This window comes from Chrysochloris asiatica, unplaced genomic scaffold (assembly GCF_000296735.1).
Source record: "Chrysochloris asiatica unplaced genomic scaffold, ChrAsi1.0 scaffold00041, whole genome shotgun sequence".
Taxonomy (NCBI): Eukaryota; Metazoa; Chordata; class Mammalia; order Afrosoricida; family Chrysochloridae; genus Chrysochloris; species Chrysochloris asiatica.
In genome coordinates, this window is record NW_006408559.1 from 21,467,579 (window position 1) to 21,477,584 (window position 10,006).

General features: G+C 43.5%; 3 non-coding genes across 3 annotated transcripts; all 3 read left to right on the forward strand.

Moving 5' to 3' along the window:
• Nucleotides 1–386: 386 nt before the first annotated feature.
• Nucleotides 387–458, forward strand: TRNAC-GCA. Its single transcript has one exon. It is a non-coding gene; the product is annotated as a tRNA-Cys (tRNA).
• A 1,911-nt stretch (nt 459–2,369) lies between these two features.
• Nucleotides 2,370–2,441, forward strand: TRNAC-GCA. Its single transcript has one exon. It is a non-coding gene; the product is annotated as a tRNA-Cys (tRNA).
• A 2,535-nt stretch (nt 2,442–4,976) lies between these two features.
• Nucleotides 4,977–5,048, forward strand: TRNAC-GCA. Its single transcript has one exon. It is a non-coding gene; the product is annotated as a tRNA-Cys (tRNA).
• The last annotated feature ends 4,958 nt before the right edge of the window (nt 5,049–10,006 follow it).

Consider the following 10,006-nt stretch of genomic DNA (forward strand, 5'->3'; position numbering starts at 1 on the left):
GTTCGCTATAAGTCAGAATCGACTCCACGGCCCATAATCACCACCCCAAGAGAGGAATACACAGCCCATTTTGTCTTTAGGAAGGAGGAAGAAAGGAACAGGGCTGAGGGTGCAGGGAATTACTATGTGGCTTGTTGGGGAGACATTGGACAGCTCTTGGCCTAAAACAAACTTGTCATGAGTAATGGGTTGGGGCTCCATCAGAGGCTTCTCCTTTCCTCCCTACTACTGAACCCAGCAAGGACGAGGCCTGGAAAGTCAAAATAACCTAGGGAAGATGCGTAGTCATGAGTCAGCCAGTTGTAAAGGAAAGCACCTGTTAATATCATAGGGCTGAGTACTACCACACAAATAAAAGGCTTCAAGTAGCTTATGGTTCCCTGTCAGGGGGTATAGCTCAGGGGTAGAGCATTTGACTGCAGATCAAGAGGTCCCTGGTTCAAATCCAGGTGCCCCCTCTCTTTTATGTTATTTTATTAGTTGATATTACCATATACTCCCTATCTGGTCCCAAATAAGAGTTTTTACAGCCCCTGTTTGTTGGGTTGTGTAAGAACAATTACACAGATCATGATCTTTTTACTGGGTGGAATAAATGCAGACACAATAAATGTCTGTTGAGACATAAGTGGGCCTAGTATTCCCATCTGGGCGAGTTCAGAGATAGTGACCATAAGTCCTCCTGTCCTCCAGATTGGTGGTATTGTTTGATATTGCTTGACAAACGCTCGATGGGGTATGTATGGGTAAGTGGACTAAGAGCTAGCGTCCACTATGCCCATCTCCAAGTAATAGACTTTACCACATGTACCCTTAAATGGAATTCTCCTGCAATAATCATAAGCATCGTCTTTCCTAGTAGGTCCATCTCTAGGATATATCCAGGGAGAGACGAAATGTATACTTTATATTCCTTGGGAGATAAAGGAACCATTTATAGCGTCAACACTGTCTGTCACACCTTTAGAATACTGCCCCCATATCCATCAATAGCAGTAAGTGGGCCCTGGAACCGGTGGATGTTTTCATGAACCAGGGTCAACTACAGTTAAACTTAGCTTATTTCTTGAGACCAATGGATGGTTAATTCCACATGGGGCATCCATTTGTCTCTGAATCTAAGGGCCAGGTAATCCTTGGCCCCATCCATAGTCTAGGGGTTTGGTATTGCCCATACCACAGGCATGCTATGAGTGTTGGAGTCTTGGGATTCCTTTCCCCTGGTGAACTATTGCTCAGGACAGAGTTTCTGCCACAGTTTCACCTGGACTATGTTGGGCTGCTTGTCAATTTTGTCCCAGGAAGTGCCAGCAGCAAGCAAGTCAATCCACAGTTGCTATCTAGTAATTTGGACCAGACCTTTCTTAGTGATTGTTTTCTTTTCCAGCTCCAGCCTCTCCTGCATTCCCACAATCCAGACATTCTGGTGGCACAACTTTTCCAAAGGAGAAAGATGAGGCTTTCTGCTCCCGGAATAATATACAGCTTCAGAAACCCTCTACAGGGTCACTATTGATCTAAATCAATTTGACAGCACATAACCACCACCACCACCACCACCAGGAAAGATTAGAGGAAGCTGATATCAATGCAATATTCGTGGGAGAGAATTGGGTCCTATCTTGAGTCAGTCATTTAAAATATAAAAACAGAAATCAGAGGGACCCTGTTTCCACTAAGACACATAAAGCCTGAGCAGAGTGAATTGTTTGGACCCAGGATTCCTGTGCTGGGAACCACCATTCCCTAGGGAAGGTTAATGAAAAGATCTTGGATATCTCCATAGAAGTTTGGGCCCACCAAAGTGGGATGGAGTCAAGAACTTTCCCCCAAAGAGGCAAGAGAGAACACCTCCCCCTCCTCCTACAGCTGGTGCCCTGATTTAGGAATTCCAGTCTCCTCAACTGTGAAAATGAATTTCTCTTCCCTATGCCAGCTACTTGTGATATTTGTTGTCACATCAGAGGACAACAAAGACAATATCCTAACCCATGTTACCTGTGACCGTGAACTTGTTTGGAAATAGGACCTTCGAAATTGTCATCAGGCATGAGATCATGATAAGTGAAGGAGTAGATCCCAATTCCATCTGAGTATTCCAGGCTGGTTGTCTTGGAAGGGCTATGTGGCTTGTTTTCGAGACCTTATCTAACTCTTGGTATAAAACAAAAAGGTCATAGGTTTCTGTAGGAGCGTCTTTCCTTTCCTCCCATGGGTGGCCTCAGAGAGGATGAGGCTGGAAGGCCATAGAACTGAGGAAAGGTATATAACCTTATTAGCCAGTTCCAAAGAGAAGCACCAGTTAATAGTCCATGACTGAGTATTACCACACAAATGAAAGGCATTAATTAAACTACATTGACATGCCAGGGGGTGTAGCTCAGGGGTAGAGCATTTGACTGCAGATCAAGAGGTCCCTGGTTCAAATCCAGGTGCCCCCTTATTTATGTCCCAGTTTCATAGCTAATGCTACTAAATGCACCCTTCCTGGACCCCTCAAGGAAGGCTTAGCAGTCCCTCATTATTGGGCTTTCTAAGAACAACCACACAGACACACCCCTCCATGACTCTGAGGGTAAGGTGAAGCCAAAAAAAAATGACTCATGTATGTGTGAGTCTCATCTCCATCACCCCACTGTCATCCATGAAGGCCACCCTCTTAGTTTCTTAGAGATGCTGTAACAAAATACTACAATATATATGACTTGAAGAACACAAATGGATTGTCTCCCAATTATGTGGTTTACAAGTCTGAATTCAAGGGCTAAGTCATGTTGATTCCTTCTGAAAGCTGTGAGAGAGACACTGTTCCCTGACTCGGCTATCTTCAAGTGGGGCTTGGCAATCCTTTGCATCTCTCTCTGTTGTCACATCGCCTTTCCTCTCCTGACTATATCTTTTCCTGTTCTCTTTGGTAAGACATCACTTGGATGATATAAGAACCCATTTACAGCATCCTAGGAGTTCTGGTGTAGCACTGTAGGATAAGCACTGGACTGGTAACCACAATGTTGGTGATTCAAACCTACCAGCCACTCCTGAAATCCCTACCCAGTGTCACTAAGTGTCATAACTGCTACACAGGACTTACCAACACCAACTCCATCTTAGAAGGAGCCCTGGTGACATGATGGATTACGTATTGAGCTGCTAAGTACAAGGTCAGCAGTTGGAGTTCACCAAGTGCTCCATGGGAGAAAGATGAGATTTTCTGCTCCCATAAAATTTAAAGCTTCAGAAACCCTATATTGTATCGCTATGATTTGGATCAGACTCAACAGCACACAACTACCACCACCACCAATCCATAATGAAAGACCCTTATAGAAACCAAGTTGTGCCCTCACAGGGGGCATGGAAGTCACATCCAATATCCAGGGAGGTAGAGAGCAGTGCCATTGCCCAGATGGTCTCAGAAAAATGTTCAAGGAACTTTGAAACTTCCTTGGCCATTGCATTTCTCCCATTTGTAATGGAAATGTCTATCTTGTGCCTTGTACTCTGTTGCACTTGGGAAACGCATCATTTGGTGTTTAGATTGTACAGGTAGACAGATGAAGAAAAATTTTATTCCCTGAGTGTTTGGAATGTGCATTGATTTCAGATTTTGCAGATTATATGATGTGGTGAATATGTTCTACATATGGGAACAAAGTGAATTGTGTTGTAAGGTTTAGGGGGAATGATATAGATTGGACTGTGTGCCCCTTAAATATGTGTCAGATTGGCTGCCACATGATTGTCACTATTATCATCCTTCATTTCATGATCTTCAATAATCATCCAGTGTGTTTAAAATCCTGCCCCGTTGACATTCATGCGGCAAGAATAGTGGCCTCATATGATGTGTTATTGGTGTAGGAGACAATAATGGCTGAGCAACAAGAATGGGTTCCATTCTGTATCAATCTGTTCTGAAATATAACAGGACTTAAATTTAATTAATAACAGATTTTAAAGGGATCTCATTACCACACAGAGATAACAGTGAGGAGTAGACACTATTCTTTAGACCCAGGTACCCTGCAATGAGAACCCTTAGACCCACAGGAACATCATAGAGGTCACCATTCAATGGCAGGCCCTAAAATGGTGAATGGAGTCAAGGAGCTTCCCCAAAGAAGCAGAGAGAGAAAGCCTTTCTCTAGAGCAGATACCATGAATTGGTACTTCTAGTCTCCTATATTGTGAGCATAAATTTCTCTTTCTTAAATTAGCTATTTGTAGTATTTCTATTTTTGTGGCATGAGATAACAAACACAATACCTTAACCGTTGCTACTTGTGACCATGAACTTGGCAGGAAATAGGCCTTTGAAGATGTCATTAGCTAAGTTTGGATGAAGTCCTAGCATATAGCAAAGGTCCCAATCCCATCTGAGTGCTGTCCTTATAAAAGTGGAGAGCAAGCACAGAGAGGCAGACAGAGTAAGGAGAACATTCGACTACATGATACTGAAGTTTCATCCCAGGGCCTCCATAGAACTACTGAAGCTAGCAGTGTGTAGGATAGAGGCATGGGGCAGATTCTCGTGGCTATCAGATGCATCAGCATAGCCTTCACCCCGATCATGGAGTCTCCAACTCCAAAACTATGAGACAATGAAGGTTGTTCAAAGCCACCCCTTTGCGGTAGTATGCTAAGGCCACCACAGCCCATTACGACTTCAGGGAAGGAGAAAGAAAGGTACAGGGTTGAAGGTTCAGGCAAGGATTATGTGCCTTGTTTTGGAGACCTTGGGCAGCTATAGGCCTAAAACAAACAGGCAATGGATAATGAGCTGGGCTTCCATTGAAGGCTTCTTCTTTCCTCCCTATTAAAGGCCCCAAGAGCATGAGGCTTGTAAGGCCATAGAGCTTAGGGAAGTTGTATAATCATGAGTAAGCCAGTCCCAAAGGAAAACATCAATTCATATGACAGGGCAGAGTACTATCACACAAATAAAAAGGCATTAAGTAGATGCTGCTCACCTGCCAGGGGGTGTAGCTCAGGGGTAGAGCATTTGACTGCAGATCAAGAGGTCCCTGGTTCAAGTCCAGGTGCCCTCTCATTTATGTTCCATTTTCACAGCTAATACTACTCATGCAAGCTGCCTGACCCTCAGGTCAGGTTTAACAGACCCCTAGTGTCGGCATTTGTAAGAACAACCACTCAGAGACACCCTCTGCTGACTGCAGAGCTACAAAATATGTCTCTCATATGTATGTACCTCCACTGTCCTCCACGAAGGCAACCATCTTAGTTTCTAGAGTTACTGTAACCAAATACCACAAAGTGGGTGACTTGAAGCACAGAAATGGATCACCTCCCATCTCTGAAATCAAGGGCTAAGCCAAGCTGATTCCTAATGAGGGGAAAGCTTGATACTATTCCTAGTCTTGGGAGTTGGTATTATCCCAGGGACTGCCTGCAATAAGCAAGTCAATCCACATTTGCTTTGTAGTAATTTGGGCCAGACCTTTTTTATTGATTGTTTACTTTTCCAGCTCCACCCTCTCTTGCATTCCCACAGTTTCAGTTTCACCCCAGGTCAGCTATGGTTGAGCCTGAACGCTGACTGTCCCCTCATAGGATTCAGTATAGACTCCAGGGTTTCATAACATTGATTAGGAACTCATTGTAAATGACATCCTTCATTTCAGCTGTGAGCAGCTCATTCCTGGGGCCCCGATAATGCTCTGTGTACACAGCATGCTTCATCCCAAGCTCTCTAATCACTTCCTGAAATTCTGCAATAGCTGTCCAGAATATGAAGGAGGCCAGAATGTCACCCTCATTTGGCCAGACTGCCCTGCAAGTTGAAACTGCCCACAGCAGGAGTGATACTAACTGATTCTCATTGACTGCAGCATGGAGCCTTAGTCTCAATACAGGGTGGGTAGACAGAAGCCATCTTAGACATTTCAGACCAGTGAGGAGTATCCTGTCTTCCCCTAGGTACCACAGGAGGAGTAGCCAAGCAGCCACAGACTCTATTCCTTTCTGCCTGTACTGAGGGGCCAGGTCTATGAACTTGGCAGCTGTGTAGTCCCTCCCTGCTAGTGTTCGAGAGCTGGCACATCTGCAGGATCCACACCAACTGGGCAGGTTTGGGAAACTGTAATCATAGTAACCAAAACTGGTTGGGCATCACAATGAGGGACCTCTTTCTCTTCCTCCCAGTCCTCCCTTCTGACTCAGTTGAAGATTACAGCAGGTCCTACCACTTGGGTCCCAATCCGTCTTCATAATTACTGCCCACACATGCTGCCGAGGCAGATGCCATGCTTTCACTTTGGCGACACGACAGGCTAGAGTCTCCACAGCTGAATCACATGTTTGGAGACAGGTGGTGAGGGCTTCAGTGGTACTAGCCTGTGTCACTGCAGCCTCTTGTTCTAAATGCAGCTCATCCTTCAACCTCTGTGCTTCTGGGTAAGTGGCCACCTCTACTTCTCTAGTGGCACAGAGAGTACACAGGAGGGCCGATGCTACAAAGGTGACCAGCACCTAGTGTCTAGCAACTGTGCTATTGAACCAAACATGGAAACCAACAGACATTCCTTGATTTCCCCACACAAAATACCTGTTCCCTCCCATCTCATCTCTAGATTCCTGGTTTTTTTCAGTCTCCTGGCTGACACACCAACTGTTTAGCTTTAAGCTCAGAAGCAGAATCCTTATGCATATGTGATTGCCAAGAGACTGAAAAAAGTGACAAGAAGTCAGTTTGAGAGAAATTAGTTTATTACAGAAAAGAAAAGACAGTTTACAGACAGGAAAAAATAACAGGCCAGGACAAGCACAGCAGCTGCTTCCAGACCCAGCCTGCTTGACAGTCAAGATTCCGCATGAGAAGCATGGGCTAGGGTCGTTTTATATCATGACGTGTACACGCTTCATGCATCAGAGCAGTTAGGAGTGGAATGAGAAACATGAAAAGGGCAGGAAAATCACAAGGTGCCAGGCTGCATGACCTTTCCTGGAGAATGAAGGTTTTCAGTGTGGCTAGTGGGTGGAGGGGGCTCTTTGCTCCTTCATAGCATACGTATGCATAAAGCATGAGAACAAAGAGCTTCAGTATGCATATCAGGAGCAGGCTGAGGGATAGGCGATGTGGTTTGACATTCGGTGATCATTTTGGAGCATTTGCACTTGATTCCTCCAGTCAGCCGTGTTGATTCCTTCTGAGATCTTTGAGAGACACCGTCCCATAACAGCTAACACATCGCCTTTCGTCTTCTGTCTATATCTTCGTCTCTTCTTTTCTGTGGTAAGACACCACTTGGATGAGATTAGAACTCACCGACTGTATCTGAAGGAGTCCTGGTGTGCTGCTATAGGGTAAGCACTGGACTAACTACCCATAAGATTAGTGATTCAAACCCATCCCCTGCTCCTCAGAAACCCTGTACAGAGTCTCTATTAGTCAGAACTGTCGGGGGCCAGCCCCGACAATCTTACTGGGGAGTCCTTAGAGAGAGGTATGGCATCGGCAAAGAAATGAAGCTCACAGAATCAATGATCTCGATGAATGGTGAGTCTTCTCCTCTCACATTTTATTTCTCCTCTTTTTTTTATTTCAGATTCTCAAACAGCTTTTATACTACTCTATACCATCAATCTATTAATCATTCTTTTCAAAGTAGTGGTCTAAATCATACATATTAATCATTTCAATATAGAGCATCAAGAATATCAACATCTTCCTTGTTCCCCTTTACGTAGTTAGACAATATCTGATTTCTGTAAGCAAACCTTAATTATTCTTAAAATGTCAGGTTAACCTTAAAACATAATTCTAAGTCTTAACTCCTATTTCTACCTTCACCTATTATTTTCTATAGATTTATTAATCACAAAAGTACCTAAACATTACTTGCTACGGTAACTGACAACACAGTTGTTTTTCATGATTGATTAAACAAGAAAAACAAGAAGCATTTAAAGTTTTGTAGTTAAGAAGAAACGGAACAACTTCCTTATACTAAAAACTTCTCGACACAAAACATCTAGTTAAATTTCTGCTTATGATCTGTTACTATTCCCTTAGCCCTCAATTGCATTTTTAGCTAATTTTCTAGAGGTCTTGATGTCCCTGACCGAAACTACACGGAATGTTGAATGTAATCTTAAACTTGGACTGGCAAAAACTTTAGCTGGTTTTTCCTAGTGGTGAAACCTATTGTTAGTGTGAAAAGCATTCTTTAGGACTACGCATGATTGAATATGGTGTGAAGGTGCCTAAAAACAAGTTTCAAATCTCTAATATAATTCTTACTAAGATTCTACTGAAAACTTTTATTATAAAATCAAGAAAATTAAAAATAAGCTGATTAAAACAAAGAGACAGAAACTGCAGAGTCCCCACATGAGATCCCTCCTGGGGCCTTGCCTTCCAAGGGGAGACCCATTGTGGCCTTGCTTAACAATGAGCCCTTCATGCTTAGGGTCCTCCGCCGCTCTGCCCCTTGGTGACATGGCCTCTGCCACAGAACCAACTCAGAAGCACTTAACAATAACAACAACAACAACAGCTCTCCATGTGAAATATTTTTATTGTGAAACATGGCTTGCCATTACACTGGGCCTGAAAGACAAACTGAAGTGCCTCAACCAGATCCAAAGAAATAGTGAGGAGTGTCGTTGCCCAGATGGTCACAGGAAAGTTGTTCTGCCAATTTTGCACTTTCTTGGTACCTTGTATTTCTCCAATTTGTAGTGGAAATGTCTACCTTGTGCCTTTTTCTTCACTGTACTTGGGAAACAGAGCATTTACATTCTAGATTGTGCAGGTTCACAGATGAAGAGGAATTTTACAACAGGAGATTTTGGACTTAGAGTGGATTTAAGACTTTGGAAATAATACTATATGGAGACTGTTTTACATGTGCAAGGACGTGAATAGTGGATGAGGGACAGAGGTGGGAATGTTGTAGAATTCATTGTTGGCCCCTAAATATGAGTAAAATGGACTGTACCATGACTTTCATTATTATGTAATCAACCTTCAAGCCGTGATCTGCTGTAAGTCCCTGTGTGTTGTAAACACAGAACTCTTTCAGATTCACTAGAGAAGACTAGGGCACCCTGGTAGCACAGTGGGTTACAAGTTGGGATACTAACCATAGGGTCAGTAGTTCACAACCACCAACTTCCTCTTAGGAGACAGATGAGGCTTTCTGCTCCCGTAAAGATTTAAAATCTCAGAAACCCTCTACAGGGTCACTATTGAGCTAAACCAACTTGACACCACATAACCAGGAAAGATTAGAGGAAGCTGTTATCAATGCGATATTCAAGGGAGAGAATTGGGTCCTATCTTCAATCAGTCATTTTTAAATATAAAAACAGAGATCAGAGGGACCCTGTTTCCACTAAGACATAGAAGGCATGAGCAGAGTGAATTGTTTGGACCCAGGATTCCTGTGCTGGGAACCACCATTCCCTAGGGAAGGTTAATGTAAAGATCCTGGATATCTCCATGGAAGGTTGGGTCCACCAAAGTGGGATGGAGTCAAGAACTTTTCACAAAGTGGCAAGAGAGAACACCTCCCCCTCCTCCTACAGCTGGTGCCCTGATTTCAGAATTCCAGTCTCCTCAACTGTGAAAATGAATTTCTCTTCCCTATGCCAGCTACTTGTGATATTTGTTGTCACATCACAGGACAACAAAGACAATATCCTAACCCATGATACCTGTTGCCATGAACTTGCTTGGGAATAGAACCTTTGAAGTTGTCATCAGGCATGAGATCATGGCAAATGAAGATCATGGCAAATGAAGGAGTAGATCCCAATACCATCTGAGTATTCCAGACTGGTTGTCTTGGAAGGGCTATGTGGCTTGTTTTCGAGACCTTGTCTAACTCTTGGTATGAAACAAAAAAGTCATAGGTTTCTGTAGGAGCGTCTTTCCTTTCCTCCCATGGGTGGCCTCAGAGAGGATGAGGCTGGAAGGCCATAGAACTGAGGAAAGGTATATAACCTTATTAGCCAGTTCCAAAGAGAAGCACCAGTTAATAGT